This window comes from Pelodiscus sinensis, chromosome 27 (genome assembly GCF_049634645.1).
Source record: "Pelodiscus sinensis isolate JC-2024 chromosome 27, ASM4963464v1, whole genome shotgun sequence".
Lineage (NCBI taxonomy): Eukaryota > Metazoa > Chordata > Testudines > Trionychidae > Pelodiscus > Pelodiscus sinensis.
Window position 1 is genome coordinate 13,917,688 of NC_134737.1, and position 24,460 is coordinate 13,942,147.

The following is a 24,460-nucleotide window of genomic DNA, read 5'->3' on the forward strand; positions in this document are numbered from 1 at the left end:
TGTAATACCTGGGGTGTCGTAGCCCCCCGCCGACAGGATCAAAGCCCTGTAATACCTGGGGTGTCATAACCCCCCCCCGACAGGATCAAAGCCCTGTAATACCTGGGGTGTCGTAACCCCCCCCCAGCTCAGCACCGCGGTTGTCTTCTTGAGCAGCTCCGCAAGTCTGTCACCACCTGAATCAGTTTCGCAGCTCTTTTCTGCGCCTGTTATTCACGGTCCTTCCAACACCCCTCAGCCCCAGAGCTGGGTGCAGCGTTCCAGTGTCGGTCGGCCTGGCACTGTACAAGGGGAAAATCCCCTTCCTGCGCCTGCAGTTGAGCATTTGGCCCTAGAAGCTCTTGGTCAGTTGCTTGTCCACTCTGCCCCCCCGCCCCAAATCGTTGGCAGGGTCCCTGCTTTCCAGGATGCACTCACAGGAGTGTGTGACCAAGACACGAGGAGTCATCCTTCCACTCTACTCTGCGCGGGTTAGGCCTCAGTTGGAGTCTTGTGTCCGGTTCTGGGTACCATGTTTCAGGAAAGATGTGGAGAAACGGGAGAGGGTCCAGAGACGAGCAACACAAATGAGGAAAGGCCTAGAGAACAGGAGCTAGGAGGGAAGACTGAAGGAATTGGGCTTGTTTAGTTTGGAGAGGAGAAGACTGAGAGGGGACGTGAGAGCCGTTTTCAAGTGTCTAAAAGGGTGTCACAAGGAGGAGGGAGGAAAATTGTTCTCCTTGGCCTCTGAGGATAGAACGAGAAGCAATGGGCTTAAACTGCAGCGAGGGCGGTTTCAGCTGGACATCAGGAAAAACTTCCTACCTGTCAGGGTGGTGAAACACTGGAATAAGTTGCCTGGGGGGTTGTGGAATCTCCGTCCCTGGGGATATTTAAGAGCGGGTTGGACAGACACCTGTCAGGGATGGTCTAGACGGGGCTGGGTCCTGCCGGGAGGGGGGGATGGGACTTGATGCCTCTTGAGGTCCCTCCCAGTTCTCAGATTCTACCCTAAGACCCAGCCCCCATGTGTAGGTCTAGCCGGCAGGTCTTCCTCCTTGATAGGCCGTGTTCAATGGGCCCTGTCAATCGCACCCTGTTGCTTGCTCTGCACCAGGGCCCTGTCCTCCAGCTGGGCTTCCTCCTGGGCCCTCAGCTGGCGGGTGCCCCTGTCCCGTGAGCCCCAGGGGATGCTGGTAGCTGCAGTGTCTCTTACACTCCCTGCTCAGCCCGGTCCCCGTTCCTTGCAGTGCTGGGAGCTGCCTGGCCCAGCCTCCTGGCTCTGCTGGCGGGGGAACTTTCCCCTGCTTAGGAGCCTCTTGCGTGTCGGGTCCAAGCTCCGCCCAGGACAGATGTGCAGGGAAGCCCTCTGCCGGGCCGGGAACGCGCTCAGGTTACAGGGCTGCACAGCACAGCCGGGAAGCCTGCCAGCCCCAGCTGGAGCCCACAGCACTTCCCGTCCCTGGAACCGCGGCCGCCCGTCTCCCTCTCCTCCGCTGGGAGGCCACGGGCAGGTGGCGCGGGGCTGTGGACACAAGTGGCTCCTGGGCCCTGCATTTTTCCATTCCCTGAACCTCTCCCATGCAAAGCCCGGGGGCAGTCCCGCTGGGAGGCTGATCTCGGGCTCCGCAGGGAGGGTGCCGAATTCACAGTGTTACAGCTGCTGGATTCTGCCCTGCGCCTTGGTATTACTTCTGTTCCAGCAGCACCCCACCAGCGCTCAGAGCCCCGGACCTGGGGCCCCAAATCCAGTGCCCTGCCAGTCTCCTGATCCCACAGCACACTGCTCCGACCTGGCTGCTTCTAGCACAGGGTAAATGACCCCCCACCGGGCTAAGGAAATCCCCCCACAAAGGCCGGACTCACCGCACCGGGGCCTCAGTTAAACTCAGCACTTTTTGCAGAAAGCAGATGGGGTTGGTTTTATTGATGGGGAAACTGAGGCACGCAGGGTGTTGGGAAAGAGACCTGTGCAAAGTCACACGAGCCCACAGCTGACTTCCACTCACGCGCTCTGTCCATCGGACCACAGCGCCTGTGTCCCAGCAAGCACCCGACCCAGCAAGGTTGAGGGAGGATAAGGTGCCACAGTTCTCAGTGTCCAATCCAGAAAAGCATCCAGCTGCACAGACCCCCACCCCGGCTGGGTGACACTAGAATAGTTATGTGGGACCCACTGGTTCCCCCTGTTCCTCCTTCACCCTCTTGGCACAGTCCTCTTGCTCTTGCAGAGCTTGGAGGGGAGGTCGTGGGGCTGCAGTTAGGTGGGGGAAAGGGGAAACGGGGCAGAGTTAAGGTTAATACTGGAAGCTTTGCTGAGCGTGTCCAGAGGGTCTGAGAATGCTGTGGATGAACGATCCAATTGTCCCTTTGAGCGTATGCTAAAGGAGTGGGCTTCTCCTGCCCCATTCGCAGCTCACGAACCAAGTGGCTTGCCCCAGAGGCCTGCCAGCCCCACCCAGCCCCTCCCTCTGCATGCAAATGAGCTTCACCCAGCCCCTCCCTCTGCAGGCAAATGAGCCCCACCCAGCCCCTCCCTTTGCGTCAACTTCCCCCTGGCCTGCGCACAGGGAGTAGCTGGGAGAGGCTGAGCTAGGCTGGCCCAGACCCTGCCTTTGTTCCTGAGCTCACAGCGTGGCTGGGCGGGGCCAGGCAAGTGAAAGGGACCGTGCCCACGTAGGAGGCATGTTCCCAGGGCTAGGACACGCGCCCACCCGCAGACAATGGAGCGAGCGGCGTTCTGGCAGGCGACCGGGCACAAGGCCTGTGGACTCAGGATCCATTCCTGGTTTGGAGCGCAAGTTGCCGCTCTCTAGGCCTCAGTTTCCCCGTCTGTAAAATGGGGCAAACAGCCATGGGGGCGCCGAGAGGCTGTTCACGAGCTGCTCGGGTACTCTGCTCACGAATGCCAGGAAGGGAAGGAAATGAGAAAGGAAGAGAAACTTCCTGGTTAGCTTCCACGCCACAGGCCGCAGCCCTGCTAGCCACTGCAACGGCGCTCTAAGGCCCATTGCTTCCCGTGGCCCAGCACTGCCTGCGGTGCAGCTCCTTTCCACTGCACCGCAGCCTCCCCGCCCCCGGCGCCTTCTAGCCAGACACCCTGAGCCGCAGCCTGCCTGCCTTTGGTAGGCACAGCACATAGGGGAACGCAAAAGCGGGGGTTAACTCACCAGGGCCCTGGGCTAAACGGCCTCCGCTCACACGCTCCCAGCTCCTCGGAGGCCGGACGCGGAGGAATGCAAAATCTGGGAACGCAAATCCCATTTCTCACCAGATGTTCGCTGGCCGAAACATCCCTCCCCAGCACACTGGCTCCTGCTCGGCCTGGCGAGCTCTGAGTGCCGGGCAGGGCGTCGGGGGCTCGCGGTACTGCCACGCTAATCCCAGGCTAGCCCCCCGGAGCAGCGCCGGCAGCTCTCGGATGAGCACGCTACTTCGCCAGCTCCTTCTGCACTGGGCTTCTCTGGGGCTTGTTTTTAATTCCCCCCATCACCCTGTCCCCTGGTTTCGTTCCCTTCCCTCCGCCCGTCCTCCCAGCTGCCGTCTTGGCTCTCCACGCTGGCAGCCTCTAGGAGGGCGGGGAGAGCTAGCGACTCCGGAGGAAGCCAGCGGGAACGTGCTCGGTCCCTGGCAGTCGAAGAACGCTGCTCTGGTTCGCTCACTTCCCCAGATGCGCTGGCTTCCCGAGGGCAGAGCCAAAAAAGCCTCCGTGGAGAGAGAGTGGAGCTCGAGGTGCGAGTCGGGGCTCCCGAATTCTGATCCCATTCCTGCAGGGCCACAGCCACGTCACTGCACTGCCTCGTGCCTCAGTTTCCCCATCCAACGCTACGTCCTATAACAAATCCGTGTGCTACTGACACTCTCAGGTAGGGGACAAGCTGGTCCTGCTCCAGAAACACAGGCCTTCCCCTCTGGAGATACCGGAGATTCCCCTTAGGTGGGAGCAGCCGTAGGTCTCATCCTCTCAGTGGGCCCAGCCAACGAGGAAACCATTGGTCCGTGATGGGGGCGAGCTTCTGAGGAAGGAGGAGCAAAAGGGAGGGTCCACAGAAGGTCAGAGCCTCTGCCAGGGTGAGCGTCCAGCCACGGGGCTGTCCGGCAGCCCTCTGGCTCTGAAACGCAGGCTGCAGTTTCCCTGTAGATGCCGGAGCCCAGGCTGGACGTGCAGGCAGATCCCTGCGTTATCTGGGCTCTCTGGCCGCTGGACACAGACTGGCTGGAGCAGCGGCAAAAATGGCATTGAAAACCATGACAGCCACTCTTCCAAACCGCCCTCCAGGCTCCTGGGAGCAGGTCTGGATCCGTTTTCCAGTCGCGAGGTCTGAAGGGTGCCTCCCCTAACACGTGGGGTCCAGTCCCTTCTCCAGGGGCAATTCCCCAGTGCGGGGGCAGCACCAGGCCCATGCTGTCATTCCCAGACACCTGCCGTCCTAGAAGCTCCCCAGCGGGCATCCCACAGTCCGCCTGCTTCTAGCGGAGGCTGGAGGGGTGGACACCGTGTACAGGAAGAGGCCATGGCCTGCAATTAGGGATGGGGAGGGAGAGGAAACAGGGGGCAGAGTTAAGGTGAATATTGGAAGCTTTCCCAAGCATGTCCAGATGTTCTGATGCTGCTGTTGATGAAGGATCCTGCTACCCATGCCAGGCGGGTGGTGCAATGTGATCAGACACAGCCACAAGCCGCGTGCCTGGTGGGACCAGCTCTCCGCTGCAGCGCCCTCGCATGGGCCGCTGCACGCAAGAGTCTCCGTTCAGCACCCTTCTCTTTGTCTCCTGCCCAGGCCTGGCCCCCTGGGCTCTGGTGTGGCTTGGCAGCCTCATTCCCAGTGCCCGGGCCACACCCTGCAGCCCTGGGGGTGCCGAGACCCACCGAGCAGCGTTCGGGCCCCGCAGACCGGCCGACAGGCACACACCGAAGCTGCCCAAGGAAATCCTGGTGTAGATTTCCAGCCAGCCTGCCGGGCGCTAGCCACCTCCCTTTATCTTTGTGCCAGGCCCCCTCGCGTGTGCACACAGGCCATGCTGCTGGCCCCGCTCTGCGTGCTCGCTGGGACTGACCAGCTCTGCTGAGTCGGCACATTCTGCAGCTCAGCAGATCCCCTCTGCCCACCCAAAAGCACGTCTTCCAGGCATGCCAACTGCCCTAGCGCAGCCTGGGGCAGCCAGAGGAAGCGATCGGAGCACAAGGGAGCGCTGCAGGGGGGTGAAGTCAAATTTTATGGTCAAGTTTGAGGTGGACGTGGCCTGTTGGAGCCTGCCGGCACCAGGAAAAAGTGTGGATTTCTCCTCGGCTGCCAAAGCAGCCTTGCTCTCGTGCACTCAGTTCGTTGGGGACCTGGGCGAGCCCTCTGTATCCGCTACTATCTGCACGATGCACAGGGTCTCCCGGAGAGTAGGGTCCGCTCCCGAACCAGCTGAAGTGAACAGCTGGGAAAGTGCAATGAGCAACGGGGCTCTGGGATTGGGGGCGCTGGCAGCCGACGTGGCCCCGTCCCAAGGGACATTTGAAGAGTGAAGCCAGAGCAGGCAGGTGTAGGGGAGTTTGGAGGAATTTCCGCAGCAACGTGCTCCAACCTGCTCTGCCTCTCCTACAGCCAACCTAGAGTCACCTGCTGCAAGGTGGGCTCCGGCCTGGATCGGAATCCCACCAGCCTGCGCGAGAACCAAAATATGGGACGCGTTTTCAGGGTGCTTCGGGGCCTAGCGGTCCGAGATCGCTGTGACCCAGCTGAAAGGACATCTGTAATCCAGCCGAGGAATCAGACCGGCAGTGTATTTAATCTTCACAAAGCACAGCAGGCGGAGGGAATGCAAATCCCAGCCAGCACGGCCCGTCATGTCCACGGACTTTTCATTTCATCCAGCTGCATTCAGCAAAATTCACGTGAACTCTAGTTTTCAATGGCTCTTGGGGGCTAAAGCATACGACCGGCAGGGACTCAGGGTAACACCGAGTCCGGGAAAGAAAGCTCTTATTTATCAGACAGGAGCTAAGTGTTCTCATGCATTAGCAGCACGGATTTCATGGGGAGCTCTGAGCTACAGGAATCCCTTCGGAGTTGTTTTAATGAGAGGCAAGGGGGAGCCAGTTCAAATAAGCCTTGCTCTGCTCTGACCCGAGGGCTCGGATATGTTCGGGGAACCTCTCTTTGCTCCCGCTCAGAGCTGCATACGGGCTCCGGTTGGGATCTGGCGCAGCAGCCTCAGGATGTCACAATCCCCTCAGTTCAGGCGTGTGAACAGAAGCAGGAGTTCACAGAAAGCCCGTGGCGGGAAGATTCAAGCAGCTGTGCTGGTGTAGGAGGCTGGGGCAGGTCAGCCGGGGGCAGCATCGGTGCTTACGCTTTGGGCGCCTAGCGAGACAGAGAGCCACTGGGGTTCTCCCATCGCCAGACACGTGGACTCTCAACTCCAACCCGCTGAATCTGGGGGCAATTCACATTCAGGTTCCCGGCTCCAAACCCACAGCCAGGGCCTTGGTGGTGGGTCTGACTCAGCAGGGCCCTGTGAGACGGTGGAGTTGGCCGGAGCAGAATTAGAAGAATTAGTAGGGGAAGGAGATGTGGGTGGCAGCAGTGACCATGAGATGGTCAAGTTAAGGACCCTGACCAAAGGCAGAAAGAAGAGCTGCCGAATACGGACCCTGGTCTTCCGAAAAGCAGCCTGACTCCCTCAGGGAACTGATGGGCAGGATCCCCTGGGAGGCAAATGTGAAGAGGAAAGGAGCCCAAGAGAGCTGCTGTATTTTAAAGAAGCCTTTTCAAAGGTGAAGGAACAAGCCATCCCGATGTGCAGTAAGAAAAGCAACTCCGGCAGGTAAGAGCTTGGCTTAGAGAAATCTTCAGTGAGCTTAAACACAGAAAGAGAACGTACACGAATTACAGAATCATAGGATGCTAGAACTAGAAGGTCCCTCGAGAGGCAGCAAGTCCAGTCCCCGGCCCGCACAGCAGGGCCAAGCACGGAGACCATCCCTAACAGGTGTCTGTCCAACCTGCTCTTAAAAATCTCCAGGGATGGAGATTCCACAACCTTCCTAGGCAACTTATTCCTGTATTTCACCCTGACAGGTAGGAAGTTTTTCCTAATGTCCAACCTAAACCTCCCTCGCTGCAGTTTAAGCCCTTTGCTTCTTGTTCTATCCTCAGAGACGAAGGGGAACAATTTTTCTCCCTCCTTCTTGTGACACCCTTTTAAACACTTGAAAACCGCTCTCATGTCCCCTCTCAGTCTTCTCCTTTCCAAACTAATCAAGCCCGATTCTTTCAGTCGTCCCTCATAGCTCATGTTCTCTAGACCTTTCATCATTCTTGTTGCTCTTCTCTGGACCTTCTCCAATTTCTCCTCATCTTTCTTGAAATGTGGTGCCCAGAACTGGACACAAGACTCCAACTGAGGCCTGATCAGCGCAGAGCAGAGTGGAAGAATGACTCCTCGTGTCTTGCTCACAACACTCCTGTTCACGCAGCCCAGAATCGTGTTTGCTTTTTGTACAACAGTGTCACACTGTTGACTCCTATTTAGGTTGTGGTCCACTCTGACCCCTAGATCCCTTTCTGCCGTACTCCTTCCTAGACAGTCACCTCCCATTCTGTATGTGTGAAACTTGGACAGATAACTAGGGAGGAGTATAAATATATTACTCGAGAATGCAGGGGTGTAATGAGGAAGGCCAAAGCACAATTGGAGTTTCAGCTAGCAAGGGACGTGAAGGGCAACAAGAAAGGTTTCTATAGGCATGTTAGCAAGAAGAGGGTAGTCGGGGCGGGTGTGGGACCGTCACTGAATGGGGGAGATAACTCTGTGACAGATGATGTGGGAAAAGCTGAAATACTCAATGCTTTTTTTTTTTTTTTTGCCTTTGCCTTCACGGACAAGGTCAGCTCTCAGACTACTGCTCTGGGTAACACAGTAAAGGGAGGAGGTGGGCAGCCCTCGATGGAGAAAGAACAGGGTAAGAACTTTTTTTTGAAAAGCTAGACACACACAAATCCATGAGGCTGGATCTAATGCACCCAAGGGTGCTGAGGGAGTTGGCTGATGTGATTCCAGAGCCATTGTCTTTCAAAACTCTCTCTGAGAGCTGGAAAAAGGTGGTGCCCATCTTTGAAAAGGGAAGGAGGACGACCCAGGGAACTACAGACCTGTCAGCCTCACCTCAGTCCCTGGAAAAATCATGGAGGGGATCTTCAATTAATCTATTTTGAAACTGGAAGAGAGGAAAGTGATCAGGAACAGTCAACATGGATTCACCAAGGACAAGTCCTGCCTGACCAACCCGATTGCCTTCTAGGATGAGGTAACTGGCTCTGTGCACATGGGGAAAGTGGTGGATGTGATATACCTTGACTTTAGCAAAGCTTTTGCTACTGTCTCCCACAATATTCTTGCCAGCAAGTTAAGGAAGTAGGGCTTGGGTAAATGGACTGTACGGTGGACAGAAAGCTGGCTAGATTGTCAGTTTTAATGAGTAGCGATCAGCGGCTTGATATCAGGTTGGCAGCCAGTATCAAGCATGATCTAGACAATGACAGTCTAGGAGGGAGGGCTAGCTCAGTGAGCATTGGCAGGGTTGTGAGTTCAATCCTTAAGGGGGCCATTTGGGGCAAGTCTGTCCAGGATGGTGCTTGGTCCTGCTGTGAGGGCAGGCGACTGGACTCAATGACCTCTAAAGGTCCCTTCCAGATCTAGGAGATGGTAGCTCTCCATATTAATTAAATTAAACTTTCAGGAATTTAACTCCTAAAACTCTTATCAACAGAAGATCATTGCATTGACTACTTTTTTTGTCTTGGCTGCATGTTAAGCCCTGCGTAAACCCAACCCGCGCCGGGGCCGCGTGTGGCGTAGCCCTGTGCTAGCGGGCAGAGGCGTGCTCACACGGGGATGACAACAGCATCTTGCCCTTACAATTACAAGAGGGTGGTTTTTCGTTTGTGCCATTTCGTGCAGACTGAAATGGTGTGTTGACAGGGCTTGATAATAAGTAGCAGCAGGCGGGGCGGGACGCTCAGAGGCAGAGACAAAGATCCGGGGCGGGAGGCGGGAGAACTTTCCTGCCGAGATGGGAAGAGAACTGGGGGCTTAAGGAGGCAGAGAGGCAAGGAGTGCTGGGTTAACACAAAAGCGGTCTCAGCCGTCTCTTGGTGGGGGTCTCTGATAAAATGGAGGCCGGCCCCACGGCTCCTGCCAGGAATCCGATTTAAACGAGCTGGCGATGGGGAGTGAGAGGAGAGAAATAAAGGGATGAAAGCAGAGAGGGAGGGGTGGGCAGATCTTTGCACTGGACCCCTCGGAGCCCCCGTTGCCTCAGTGTCTTTACAGGGCTTGGCCCAACGGAGCCAGGTGTGTGTGGGGGCCTCTGGGGCACCATGACATAGCACAGATCAGTAATAACTGAGACTACGTCTATACTGCACCCTTCTTCCCCAAAAGCTTATGCAAATGAAGTGCAGATTAGCATATTGCCACGCTTCATGTACATAAGTAATTAGGGGCTGTTTTTGCGCAAGAGGTTTTGTGCAAAAAGGAGTTGTGTAGACGGCTCCTTTTTGCGCAAAAAACCCCTCTTGCGCAAGAGCCGTTCTGCCTGAAAAAAAAAAGAGCCTCTTGTGCAAAAATGGCCCCTAATTAATTATTCAAATGATGTGCGGCAATATGCTAATCCGTGCTTCATTTGCATAGGCTTTTGTGCAAGAGAGGTGCAATGTAGACATAGCATAAGGCGACAGCTGCAGGTGTTCAGCACTGTGGAGGAAGAAGTCTTTACTCCCAACCCCTTTTCCTCAGTCTCCCCTATACGGCCCCGCCCCCCGCTTCCTGCCACGTCTCTCCCTGCCCATCCCCACTTTCGGGCCAGCACGTGGGTGCTGGAGCAGCAGCCTGGCCTGGAAGCTGGCGCAAGCATACACAGCCAGTGACTGGCCCGGGTCGGCCTGGGCAAATGTAATTCTGCTCGTTGCCAGCGGCATTTCCAAAGCGGCGTGCGAGCCCTTAACCGCCTGGTTTCCCACCCCGAGCCGCAGGCCTGCCGAGGTGTCCCAGGCTGGGCCCGACCTCTGGAAAATGGCAGCTGATGAGTGCAGAGCAGCGGTGGGCAAGCTGGGCTAGTGAGCGGGCCACAGGAGTGGCCTCCATCTCTGTGGCCACGAGACTGTAACCACGGCGGTCTCCCGGGACAGGGCAGTTTTGTAACCAGAATGTGTGGGCGGTGCCAATTGCATCGTAGCTGTGCTGTGATTGGCTGCAGAGGGAGGGCTCAGCTCTCACCGTCACGCCCCTCATGCCACCTGCTTGGCTTCGCGTGTGTGAACCGCTCGTAATGGCAGCAGGAAACAAACCAGGCAGGTGGGATCTGACAGCTCCTGCCTTGCAAACTTTCTAGTGGGCCACCCACAGAACCCCAGGGGGTCCCATGCAGCCGCGGGCCACAGGCTGCCCCCCACTGGCACAGAGCATGAGCCCGGACCCCCAGCTCAAAGGCACCAGGGCTTTGCCTGGCCTGTCACAGGCCAGATTTAATGCTATCCGAATGCCCCTTTTAAAGTTAAGGCAGGATTTTCCCGAACACTAGGTATTGCCTTAACTCTGCCCCCTGGAGGGAATCCTCCGAGTTAGGAACCGGGTCTGGCCAGCACCGAGTGTTCTTGAAATGCCCACACCAGCTTCCTACCAGCAAGTGCTACCTCCCGATTCCTGGCAGTCCCTGAAGCCATGTCCAGCTTGTTAGCGCTTCTCCCCAATTATAGGGACCTGGCTCTAGGGAGAGCTCCCAGGCAACCTCAGCAAGGGGGGGTCCATAGGGTTTTCTTTTTATAGCACAGCTGCCTCAAGAGCAGAGATGCTTTTTGCTTTCTGGCTCTTTTTCAAGGGGTTGCCCCCCGGCTACCGGTGTTTCCACTTTGCTGTATGTTCTGCATTTTGTCTGCGTTTCGCTTTGCAAATATCGGAAAAGCAAATCGACATCAAAAAGCAAATGCACGTCATCCATTCGGAAGGCCCGGGGGAGGACAGGTACAAATGGGAGTTAGCTCACCAGCCCTCTACCCTCGTGCCTGCGAGTGCCTACACCTAAATACAACGGCTAGATACAATCAGAAGGGACTATTGGGAAATGAACAGGTAACAGCTGCTTACAGTGGGAAAAAGCTAATAGTGGTAAAACCTGGAGTAACCTGGCTATTCTGGCTGGGTTTTTAACATTTCAGAGGACAGTGCGGCTGCTATTTGATGGCACAGGAAGTGGGCTAGAGAAAGAGGCAACCCAGGTGTTTAGGTAGCTCCCAGCATTAGCAGAACGGAAGCGCCTCCAAGTTCTTAAAAACAGAAGTGATGAGAACAACTTCACCATTCTTTTTCCTCCCCAACCAGTGCTTGGTACAGTGTGTATGTTCTTGTGTGCCCAAGTGTGTGCGTGGAAACGTGTGTGTTAGCGTGTGTGCATGCGAACACGTGCAGAGAACTTACTGAGCAAAAGCCACGTCAGAGATGACGCACTCCGAGAGCTAGGAATGCCCCTGCATCCCAGCCTTGGTGGCGCTACCAGGGCCTGTCGCGGGTGGTGCTGAAAGGACAGCTCCGAGGGGCATTGGCAAGCTCTGGCGGAGGTTTACAGAGCTGCCTGAGGTCTTGGGTGCCGGACTGCCAGTCTTTTTTAGAGCTTCTCCTCCATTCAAAACCCGGCCTGACCCTGTCACTAACAGCACCCAGGACAATGAATGGCCAACACATTTTTTAAAATCCATTTAGTTTCCCCCACTGATGCCAGCGTTTGCCAAGTGAGTTCTGCCCACAAAAGCTCACGATACTGTCTCTGTATCTGTTGGTCTCTAAGGTGCTATAGGGCCACTCGCTTTTTTTATTTTAAGTTACAGACTAACATGGCTACCCCTCTGAGACTTTTAAACATGCCAGGCCCTGCATTCAGCCATACAGAGCGGAAATCCATCAACCACACAAGGAAACGCGCACGGATCCACTGTGGAACTGGCCTTCATATGCAAATTTGCCACCTTTACCTAGGGACTGAGAAAGGACATTAACTGGATGGGCCATTATATTCAACACCCAAATAACTTCAAAAGCTAAGTATTGGACACTTATAGCCCACTCTGTTAGCCTCATTTAGCATGGATGCTATAATTGACAGGGTTTGTTTTTTCCTTTCATCCCCTCTCCCCATTTTTTCTACTTTAAATTTTGAGGTTTCTGTGCCTCTTGCTCCATTCATCTGAAGAAACAGGTTGTGCCCATGAAAACTCATGATACTAGCTATATTTTTTGTTAGTCTCTAATGTGCTACACAGGACCACTCTTAAAAAAAAGTTACAGACTGAGACAGGGAGTTAGCCTGGTCAGTTTCAAGTCAGTTTCACTGCCCTGCAGCCACTCTCAATTGCTAATGCTTCTGGGGAAGAAAATGTTGATTAAAGAAAACTAAGCAGAAGAGCCAGGCATGGTAAGATTTGTAAATCACCCTTTTCTCTCCCCTCCAAGCCCCAGCCAACTTTTATCTTGCAACAGCTACAATGAAGGGCTTCACACTGCGTGCTCTTCTGACAAGCATTCATTAGAAAGTGTGGCGACGGTGACTTTTAGCAGTAATTATTATTAGCTCGGTCCTGCTGGTCTGGCTCAGAAGAGATTCGAGGGAGACAGAACCAGGTGTGAGAGCTCCCCGACTGGCCCTGTTATTTGCATGCAACATGCTGAGAAATCACTTGTCTCTGATTGGGGTGGAATGGCGCTCGCTCTGCAGGGGGCATTTTAAGGCTTCAGGACTTTAAACGAAGCAAAAGTGCATGACATTAATGGAGAGCAAGAGGGATGGCAGTGAAAGATGCTGCCTCTGTGTGAGTCCTGCTGAACCCCGAGCATGCAAACGAGGAACGAATGCATGGACGGGGGTTGTTATACACTCCACGGAGTGTCCTGGGGCCTGAGCCATCTCCCTTTGACACCAACAGCTAACCTCACAACTGCAGCGGCCGCAGCGTGGGGTCTGCTCTGCACGGGGCACGGAATCTCTCGGATTACCGGCACCAGCCTGACCACATACAGACCCCAGCACAGACATGAGCTCGCGCTGCATCTGCATGCTTAGTGACGTTCTCGGCCGTGGCTCTTTGGAAAGCTGAGTGTCACTGTGCCCAGGGAGCCAGGGAAATCTCTCTTTGCATGGGACTGTCCTGGAAGGCCAGTTGGCTGGAGATGCTGCATGAGCCCAGCCCTGTCACAGCACCTCTGCAAGGGGGAAAATTGCTGCCATGGAGCAGAGACACAGACCAGTGCTCTCCAGGGACCTCCCCAGGATGGAACCTTGGGGTCCAGCTGCTGTGTGGCTAGGGGTGGGCATGGTGGAGTTTGCCAGATCTAATGGGACCTGCACCGCCTTGGCCCCGTGTGGACTCTGCCAGGCTTTCTCATGCCTCTCCTTTAAGGGAGGCTTTCAGCAGTGACCTGGGTGGTGGCAAACACCACGGGAGTGTGACTGTGATGCAGGAACCAGTCACGTGACATTGCCCATCCCTGCCCAGCTGTGCAAGAAACCCTGCATCCGACCTGGACCCTTCTCCTCCCAGGTAGCATGGAGCAAGCAGATCCAGGGCCATGTTCTCTGCAGAGTGGCCAGGACCCAGGTCTGTCCCACGTGTGATACTGCCCAGAGTCACTGTTATGGCCCATTACACTAGAACCCTCCTGCCCAGGCCAGGAACATGCTCACAAAGTGAAATAGACATAAGACCGAGTCCTCCCTCTCCCCCCATGTAAGTCAGGAGTCGCCCCACCGACGTGACGGGCGTTATGGTGCTGAATTGACTTGAGCCTGACCTGGATGAGGCTGGGACCAGCCCTTTTCAACAGCTGGAACATGTCTGGTGTGCACGGGTAGAGCCAAGACCAAATAAAAGCGTGAGGGACTCGTATTGGGCACCCCTGTGCCAGGGAGCCGAGTTCCAGGGCCACGGGTGCACTCCTGCGAGGGGTGTGGAAGCAACCCACTCAGTCCCTCTAAAGGTGCCAACCCCTCCCAGGTCCTGGGATACAAATAACCCCACTGGTTGTTGCAAGACTTGGGGGACTGGCTCTGGTGCGCCAGCCAGTGTGGATCTCCCTGCCAGCTCTCTCCTCTGAGCGTGCTAGTGATCTGCATTTCGGCAGAACCACCAGCCCACATCACTGCCCAGGCCAGGGGCTGATGCAAAGCTGCTCACTCCCGGGCAACTGGACTCGCTGCAAATACAGGACTGTGACACATGGTCTGGTAGCACTTTACAGACTGACAAAACATGCAGATGGGATCATGAGCTTTCGTGGGCACAGCCCACTTCTCCAGACAGCCGGAGTTTTGAGTTTAGGATGTGCAGACCCAAAATAAGTAAGTAAGTAAATAAATAAATATTTTGGGTCTGCACATCCTAAACTCAAAACTCCGGCTGTCTGGAGAAGTGGGCTGTGCCCACGAAAGCTCATGATCCCATCTGCATCTTTTGTTAGTCTACAAAGTGCTACCAGACCATGTGTTGTTTTTCCTGTTAAGACTAACTCAGCTACTCTCTGGAGCTTCTGAACATGATTCTGGGAGGCATTAACAGGAGCGTTGTGAGCAAGACACGAGGAGCCATTCTTCCACTCTGCTCTGCACCGATTAGGTCTCAGTTGGAGTATTGTGTCCAGTTCTGGGCACCACATTTCAGGAAAGATGTGGAGAAATTGGAGAGGGTCCAGAGAAGAGCAACAAGAATGATTAAAGGTCTAGAGAACATGACCTATGAAGGAAGGCTGAAAGAATTGGGCTTGTTTAGTTTGGAAAGGAGAAGACTGAGAGGGGACATGAGAGCAGTTTTCAAGTATCTAAAAGGGTGTCACAAGGAGGAGGGAGAAAAAATGTTCTTCTTGGCCTCTGAGACAGGACAAGAAGCAATGGGCTTAAACTGCAGCAAGGGAGGTTTAGGTTGGACATTAGGAAAAACTTCCTACCTGTCAGGGATAAATTGCCTAGGGAGAGAATGGAGATTCCACAGAGCATGTTAGATAAATTTCTACCGAAGATGGTCTAGACAGTATTTGGTCCTGCCATGAGGGCAGGGGACAGGACTCGATGACCTCTCGAGGTCCCTTCCAGTCCTAGTATTCTATGAGTCTATGTTTCTGTTAAATGTCTCCTCTCCCAAGAGGTACCCCTTGGACTCTTTCCTGTCCCTGCAGAACTGGCAGGACATGAGGGTCTGGCACCTCCTGGCCTCCACTGTTGCATGCCCTTGCAAACGGCAGCTGCGTCCCTGTAGCGCTGCCAGACACACGAGAATCCAGCCTGGAGCGAAGGGTTTCTAGCTGCGTCGTGTGAAACAGCGGCCGCCTCTGGTCCCAGAGGTGGCTGCACTCCGGGGCGGGGCAGCGTACACAGGGCATACACGACACAGCGCAGCAATCGGGGGCCCTGCGGAACGACGCGACACAGCGGAGAGAACAGTCGCAGATCCTGGAGGCCAGAGTCAAGCCTGGAATCTTTGACTCTTTGCCAACTGTAGGGAGATGGGTGCAGGGGTAAGCACCCATCTAGGCCAGCCTGGCCCAGCACCCAAAGAAGCACAGACGCACACAGCTCGTGCGGTCTCAGCATGCGGAAGGGAACTCACAAAAATAGCCTTTTCTGTGCCCATGGGCACAAAAGCCAGATTATGTCTGAGCAGCAGCTTCTGCCTGGCTCCTGACTCTAGAGTAGCTGAGCCGAAGGGGAGGAGTGCAGGGGGCTGTTTTCAGAGGCTGCCCTGTTGTGGGGTCAGGCGCCACGTCTGGCTCACCACCAGTGCAGCAAAAGAATCTGCAGCTGTTGCATCGGAATTAGCAAAGGATCAGAGACAACTCCGCTCTTTGCTAGCCCCATGCTGCAAAAGATCCCGGTGCCTTTATCCCAAGCCTCACCAGTCTCCTGGATGCAGGGGAACTCTAGAATAATTTCTCATATGGGAAATTGCTGCAGATAAGTTAAGGGACTTGACATGGGTCTCTCAGGGTGGCAGTGGCAGAGCTGGGCAGCAGCCAGCTACAAGAGGCTTGTTGCAGTGCTGTTGAGGGCCCACTGGCTCTCCTGGGCACCAGCCAATCTGGACACTGCCAGAAAAGTCGCAAAGTGAGGGGCTTTTAGTGTGTTACTAAAATTAATTAATGATGGGTCCCAGTTGTGTCTCATTCTAACTCAAAAATGAACCTATCCATCCTCTAAACAGTTAATCCCCATTATTCTATGAGTCAGCACAAATTCAGATCCCCCCCAAGACATATGGCAAATTTCCACTTCAATTAATTCAAAGTTTTCTGCTAAACAAACGATTCCACTAACAGGCATTTTTAGGCCCTGGTGACGGTTTTCCAAGGGGTGCGCTCCACAGCAAAGCGACCAGCCCTGGTGAAAGCCGCTTGCTGGGGGGGGGGGGGGGCATGTGTGCCCCCCGTGCTGTGTCACATTTTGCCACGGGAGTGAAAGCCGGGTCAGCAGCGAAGCAGGATTCAGAGGTGACCTAGATAATCAGCCCTCGGCCTCGCATCTCCGTCGGTTCTCGCTCAATGAGCTAAAACGGGAAGTGATTTAGCGCTAATGAAAATAAATTAACAACTGGCCCACAAATCGCAAGGGGGCCCAGGCGGCGGCAGCGCCAGCTGGAGCCATGGGAAGGCAGGGAGGTGAAACGGAGGCGTCACTGGGTCGGAGGCAGAGCAGCGCGGACGCAGCTCGCCGGCCCTCGGAGCCCAGCTCCACGTTGCCTCGCACCCGCCGCGTCACGGAAGCAGCACAAGGCGAGTGAGACGGCACCAAGCCAGAGGAGACGCATTTCACACGCAGGCCACACTGGTGTCGATGACGAGATCTGCCCTCGCCGGGACTTGAACCAGGCACCCCGAGTGCTGCAGCGGGAGCCCCTGAGCTAAAGGAACGTCGCCGTTAGCCAGGCCTCTAGCTCATGCCCGGCAGCAGCTGAGCAGGGCCGCGTGGGCGTCCAGCTGGCCTCACGCCCACACTCCCAGCAGCCAGGGACCCAACCCACAGGCTCTCGCCTGTCCCCCTCCCCGCCGGCAGGAAGATCGTTGCTACAGAACCAGACTGCACTAGGCAGTACTGCCATTCTAGCTAAGCAGCTGCACGGAGGCAGGTGCCGTGGGATCACCCCACACGCCGGGCGGCGCTGGCAAGTCCGTGCTGCAGCACTCGAGGACGCCCTGGCACGGACAGGCAGCACTGCAGAGCGGCTCCCGTTTCAAGAACCGGTCTTGGCGTGCGAGGGCCCCGCTGGTCTTCGTGGGCTGCAGGCCGAGCGGATTGGAAAGTTGAACGCTGCCCTGCCAGTGCCGCTCCAGGGCTCTCTGTAGAACAGGGCCCAGGGCTTCCCTTTCCGCCCCAAGGGCGCAGGGCTCCTCTCCAAGCCCGGGGGAGCCAAGCCGTCGCCTGCGCCCTGCTCATACCATACCCCTTGCTAGGAGGTGCCTAGCCTCCACGACGGAACAAGCCACAATTCCCGGGGCTCAGGAAATAGCTGTCTGAGCCCCGGGTCCAGCAGAGCCTTGCACATCCAAAGCAGCCAGTAACATCGCTGTGGGTTTGGGGGACAAAAGCCACCGGGGATCCACATGGTGCAAGTCTCAGCAACACTGCATGCCTCAGTTTCCCTCTGCCAGTCATCAGCATGGAAAGAAAGAGGATTCTTACCAACAACCACAGGACATACCACACTTACCAACCCTGGTACCTTCCCTTGCAACAAACCCCGTTGCCAGCTTTGTCCACATATTCATACTGCTGATACCATTATTGGACCTAACCAAGTGAGTTATAAGATCAAGAACACATATTCCTGCGCATCCAGAAATATAATCTATGCTATTATGTGCCGACAGTGTCCATCTGCTATGTACATTGGACAAACGTCTCAGACACTTCGCCAAAGGATTAATGCCCACAAAACAGATATCAGACAAGATTACAAAGAAAAAACAGTTTCTTGCCATTTTAACCAGAAAGGACACTCTCTCAATGACTTAACCACCTGCATTCTGCTACAAAGACCTTTTACATCTGCACTTGAAAGGGAATCCTCTGAACTGTCATTCATGTTAAAATTCGACACTCTCCGGGAAGGAATGAACAAACACTCAAACTATCTTACCCATTACCAAGATAGCTTCCCCAATTATCACCTCTAATACCATTAGCTCACAGACATCCCACTCTCCCCACCTCTAATATCATCAATTCACAGATACTTACCTTCCTTCCTTCCCCCCCACCCCTGCATCCCCCTCCTGTTCTGCAATGTGATTTGTCCTTTTCATATTTGTTCATTTTTTTAAATTGTATCCTTTGGTATATATGGTTGTGACTATTTTCTTCCACTATTTGATCTGAGGAAGTGGGTCTGGCCCACAAAAGCTCATCATCTAATAAACCATCTTGTTAGTCTTTAAAGTGCTACATTGTCCTGCATTTTGCTGTAGGTCTTCAGTGGGCTCTACTTTTGAGCAGCCCTACAATAACTACTCCCACCACAGTAACGAACCAGTGCACAATCTGGCCCTAACGAGCAGGCCTCCAGCAACTAACCACCTCCACCACAGACTCTCCAAGAGCAAACCAGCCTCCGAGAACGGGTCTATGAAAACAAATCAGTGCGCCCAGTCCTTGGGTAGACCCTACAATAACAAACCTGTCACCACAACAAAGCCGAGATTTGTTGTGCCTGGAAAAGAGGGTACTGGGCTGGTACTGGAGCAAGATTAGAGCCTGAGGCTGGACCCTACAGACAGCCGCCGGAGCCCTGAGCCACTGGGTCAATCTAGAGCCTTGCACCACTATGTACGGGGGCCTTAAAGTGAGCGTGAACAGCTCCCAGGCAAGCCCCCACGCACGGGGGCTTCCATCGGGTGTCAGGGCTCTGCAGCAGCCCTACCCCGGGATCTGGGACGGAGGTGCGCATGGCCCGAGCGCTCTGCTCCCTGCTTCCTTTGGCCCAGGCAGAGCAGGCCGTAAGTCAGAGCAACCCTGAGGCTGCTCCGATTTGCTTTCTGGAGCCCCTGTATTGCAAAGTGGCGGAAAGCCCCAACCCTGCTCCGAGCACAGGCGCAGCGTGCCTAAGCGCAGCCCAGTAACCCTCGCCCGGCTTGCACCTGGCCTGCTGCTGCACAGCCGTTTTGCACCTTCCGTGCCATTCAAATGAACTCACCAACCTCCCTGCGCACGAGGAGAAAAATCCCCTTGGGCTGACTCCCAAAAATCCCCTTGGGTGCTGAGCTCAGCAAAACCCCCAGGCCTGGCCTTCCCGCCAGCCCCAGCCCTGCCTGGCTTTGGCCTCGTTAGCTGCTGGTCTGAGTCTAGGCACTGTCAGGTGGGTGGGTGGATGCCAAGAAACGTGTGTGCGGAGGGCAGGAGCCATCTCCCATGAACAGAGCAGCCAGCAGTGCCGGTAATCGGGGGCTTTCCCCAGCCAGGGAATGTGCCAGGACAAGGGCCAACAGGAACTTGCCTGTGTCCCATGGGGTCACTGGCGAAAGATGCAACCAGCGCAGCGCTTGGGAAGAACGGCGTAGAGGGAAGCCTCAGACGCAGAACAAACCTCGCCAGAGCGGCATGCACCCAGCCGGCAGACACTGCCTCTCCCCTCCACTTCCTGCTAAACACGCGGGGAGTTACGTCCTGGAACACCCTGTCCAGCTGGTCCCTTCCAGGGTACCAGCGTCCCTAGACCTGCATTTCCAAAGAGCAAACCCCACAGCTGGGTCTCTGGCCCCTCTTTCCTAGGGTCCCTCCAAACAAGACTAAATCAGACGCACCAGCTCCAGCATCTTCTGTCCCAGCAGGCTTGAGGCCTTGGTCCGCTCTGGTTTCACCCTCCCAGCAAGAAGCTGTCATCAGTTCCTTGCCCACCTTAAGGCCTGCGCCAGGGTCCGTCTTCCCCCCACTGCCTTATTCTTGCCTCCAGTCCCCGCCAGCCTCTGCAGCAGAGGAAACCTCTGGGCAGGTGCAGCACCCCTGCCTGTTATTCTTGGAGGTCTCTTTGGAGGACTAGAGAACCTGAGACTTTAACTGCAGGGCTGAAAAGAGCTTTTTGCCTGCTGGGCCAGGTTTCTCAGCTCCAGGAAGAGATGCAAACCGAACGCAACGGGGCGTACGCTGGTGGCCCGGCTAGCGCGGTTCTCAGGTACACGATGCAGTTTCTGGTGGAATCGGGGGGTTGGGTCCACCTGGGTGAACGCTCTGAATACGGGCGTGTCTTTTAGCCGAGGGACATTTGAGTCAGGCCAGCTGGGGTTCAGCACCACGCATGCGTTGCGTGCCAAGGACGAGGGCCGGCCCAGATCATTCGGGGGGCGCACATAAATGCCTCGGCGGGTGCCATGGTGCCCACGGGCACCGCATTGGGGACCACTTTCTAGACAAGTCTTGACAAACTTGCTTTTCTAGACTGGACTGGTCCTAGGAGGACAGGGGATGGGACTAGCTGACCTCTCGAGGCACCTTCCAGTGCTACGATGAATTCCTCCCTTCCACCGTTCGTGCGTGATGCTTCCTCTGCGAAGACCCCACCAGCTCTGCAGACAAAGCCTGGATTTGTAACATGAAACAAGCCGATACAAAGGGAACCGAACCTCCCGGGACCGTTCCGCTCCTGCAGGCCCCGGTGAGGCACCATGAAGGAACAAACCGGCGTCCCCAGGCTCACAGCCCCTTCATGGGTCACGTCTATGGGGAGGCTAGCCCAATGTCAGAGGGGATTGGCTGAGCGGGGGTAACCCCGCTGGCTTGGCCCAGATCGCCGCGGGCCTGGCCAGGCTGCCCAGGCGAGAGGAACAAACGGCATTTCTAAAACCCCGCGCACAAAGAGAAGTGATGGCCAAGGAGTTTGCTTCCTTTCTCGTTAATATAAAACTCACAGCGAGGCCGAGACGGAACCCTGGCAGGGGGCCAACCCTCAGCCCCCAGCCGCCCGGGGACGGAGGCTCACGTCGCGACACCGGTGTCAGTCTGGAGCAAGCTCCTGGAAGCCGACGCAGCCACGCTACCTAGGGGCACGGAGAGGAGGATCCAGGCCTAATCCGGGCTGGGCGAGGGGGTGCACATAATGCCCCCGCTCTGTCCTCTCCCTCCCCCGTGCCCCAGGGAGGGCGCCAAAGAAAGAGCTGTTGTTACACAAGAGACATCAAACTTTTCTAACAGAAACAGATCCAAGCAGGGAGAGAAAGGAGCCTTGAGAGGAGAACAAGCTTCCGATTCATCTCGAGCCCAGGCAGTTTGTTTGTTAATAATGTTAACAGCCTCCCGGCTCCCACCCCGCCCCCTCTATGCCCACCCCGGGGCCTAGATCTGGATGCGAGCGGAGCTGGGCTGCAGAGCAGTCACACAGGACTTAATGTGGGCAAGGGCAGAGGGCAAGGCTGCTCTAGCCCCGGCTAACAAGGCGCTGGAGCGACTCGCTGATCGGACGCAGGCTCCCAGGCCATCTCCCCGACGGGCCAGCCCAGGGACGCAATAGCCAGCCAAAGCCTGGAGACGAATGGCCCTTTCCACCCCACAAGGGGCTGGGTGATCCCTGCCCACCACCTGCAGCCCCAACGAACGCCGGGCCGAGGTTTGCCCACGCCTCGCCGCTCAGCGGTGACATTATAAACGAAGGCTCCAACACGCCGGCCCGCCGTGGCTGGGGGAGCGAGGGACACGTGGCAGGCGCCCGCCATGGGCAGGGCAAGGGCTCACGCCCCCTGGGATCTGACTGGGCGAGGGTTATACCAGGCGCCGGCGCGTGGGTGTTGGACCAGAGGCAGGCATGGGACCCGGGCTATGGGTGCCGTACCGGGCCGTGGATTGTGGGTGGGCGTGCCAGGCTCTGGGAGAGCCCGATTCCCACCATAGCCAATGGGAATAAGAAACAGAAGGCGGGCAGGCGGCTGTCACCCCCAACTCAAATGCTGCCTGCTCCAGTCGGACTGGTCGGGGAGAACAAGGGCCCAGGCCAGCGAACCTGGCCGAGGGCTGCGCCACCCTGCTCCTGATGGGAAGGAATACAGCTGGAATTAGCAAGGCTGCTAAGAAACAGAAGTGGGGTCACATGCCTGGGGCCCGCCCAGGCGGCCTGGGGTCAGCAGATCTGCAGGACACTGGCTCCATTGTAGGGAGCCCCTCGGGGCCCTGCAGTTGGCTCATCAGCTGCTGATCACATGTGCGGCTCACCCTGGGGAATCTCAGCCGGCAGCGGAACAGGATCGTGGCTGCGGGATGCTTCACAGCAGGGAACAGCGCCAACGGGAGGGCAGCCCCGTGCCAGGCCCCTTGGGGGGGGGGGGGCGTTTGAAAAGGGCATTGGCCCCGCAAGTGAAAAAAAATGTTGTGATAACAGGTGGCCTGTGTGTGGCTGGGAAAGGTGTTTCCCATCTGCTCCCGTCAGTTACAGACCAGCTTCCCTGCAGTCACCCTGCCCCCCAGCCTGACCCACAGGGTTCTGAGAGGGGGCTCCCGCTGGCCCCCCGCCTGAGTGTCTGAGCCACAGACCAATGGGGGGGTGTCTCTTCTCACCACCCCACCCCCCCGCCCTCTGGACAGTGACTGGGGAGTCCTCGCATGGCCATCTCCTCCCCCCTGCCCTTGCGATTGGCAAGGACTCCGCCACACAGGAGATCCAGGGGATGGAGCAGGAGGCCTGTGAGCAAAGGCTGCAGGGCCTGGGTGTGTTTGGAAAGGAGGAGACCCAGACACGAGAGCAGCCTTCAACTACGTCAAGGCTGCCACAGCACATGGAGAAAAGCTGTCCTGCTGCCTGTGGCCAGAGAACTCGGGCTCAGCCTGCAGCCCAGCAGGCTTAGCTCAAATCTCAGGGACACACAGCCCGGCAAGGGGACAGACGCGGAGGGAGGTCGCGGGAGGTTTTCCAGAGAATCTGTCTGGGATGGGTCAGACCCAAGTCCCGCACGTGGCAGGGGGCTGGACTAGCTGGCCCCCATAGTCCCGCCTAGCCCTGTGGTTTGAGTCTATTGGCCGGGAGCCCTTGAGCGGGGCGGGCTGCGTTCCAGGGCTGGGGGCGAGTGCTGCTGGGCTTGGCTTTGTTCCATGCACTGAGTAAACAAGGACTCAGCTGGGTTCACATTGCTCCTACCTCTTGTTATAGCAGCCCTTCTCCTCCCGTGCCAGGCCTGACTACCACCCCTTTCCTCTCAGGCAGGCCTGTGGGGTCACAACCTGGCCTCCTCCCCCCCATGCCTCCTGTCCCTGCCCCTCTGGACACCACAGCCTCACCTCGACGCTGCCAACAGGCCAGGGCACCGGAGGGAGCACGTGGAGGGCAAATGGAACGACTGGCGCGTCTCGTGGGGCCGTGCTCACGTGAGTGGTGGCCCAAACGAAGGAGGACGTCACATATACCACCACCACCACCACGTGCCTGCCTCCCCCCACAGGTCCAGCTCACCCCAAGAGGCAGGCGCTTCCACTCGAAACAGACCAGAGGATGGAAGGAGAAACCGCGAAGGGTCTCGCGCAAGGACCAAGCGACAGAACGAGACAAAACCCAGACAGCTTTGCTCTCCCTGAGCTGGGAGTGGTGGCGCACCCGCCGCTGCTCTAACCCTTAGACCGCACTCCCACGCCACGCTGCCTCGGAAATCCGCAGGGGCCTCACACAAATGCTGCCTCCCGCTACAAGACAGAACCCAGCCAGCCCCGCAGAAGCAGACCCAGCCAGCAGTACCGGGTGTCCCTCCGGGAGGGACTTTTACATCGGAGCAGGGAGTCTGCACCCCACTCTGAGTAGCCCTTGTCTGCTGTTACCTGGCAACACAGCACCAGCAGCGTTGGATGTGCATGACCCAGAAGGGTCCCTCCTAGGAGCGAGAGGGGTTAAGTCTCTAGGGTCTATTTTACGGCTGGGCTCTTCGCTAAGCAACGAGGCCACCTATGAGGCACCACAGAAGAACGTTTCTTCCTGTCCCCAGCCAGGAACCATCTGTTGCCCTAAAGCATGAGGGTTAATTGGCAACTTTAGATACCTTCACCTTACTTAATTACTACTCACTTCCAATGTGAACAGTGCTGGAAAACACTAACACTATGCACAGACTGTGCACTCACACTAGTTTAACTTTCTAAACAGCATCGTCATCCCTAACTCCCATTTAGCATTTTCCAAGCAGAGATCTCAAATCGCTTTGCAAAGGAGCAATTCTTATCCCCAATTTTACAGACTGGGAAACTGAGGCACAGAGCGGTGTCAGGACTTGCCCAAGGCTGCCACTTTGCTGTTTTACTCCTATTTTACTCTTGTGTAAGGGATGGCGGGGTCTAGCCCCATAAGTACCAAGACCGGTTCCTCAAATATATGTAGGTGCCAAACTCCCATGGGAGTCAAATGTCTAAATCTCTTGGAAAAACTGGGCCCTAGTGTGATTTTCCACTTTTCTGATGTAACTGCAGCTGCTGGCCTTACCCTTTGGAGTGTCTAATCTT

General features: G+C 56.3%; 1 protein-coding gene across 9 annotated transcripts in view; it reads right to left on the reverse strand.

Moving 5' to 3' along the window:
• NAV1 (neuron navigator 1) overlaps nt 1-24,460 on the reverse strand; it is a 223,035-nt gene that overhangs the window by 155,550 nt on the left and 43,025 nt on the right. The window contains exon 1 of one of the 9 annotated variants that reach the window (XM_075910184.1): nt 3,150-3,502. The exons of the other annotated variants lie outside the window; for them this stretch is intronic. The gene's annotated coding sequence lies outside the window, so the exon portion shown is untranslated. Of the gene's footprint in view, nt 1-3,149; nt 3,503-24,460 lie in introns of those variants that run through there. 9 annotated transcript variants of the gene reach the window in all.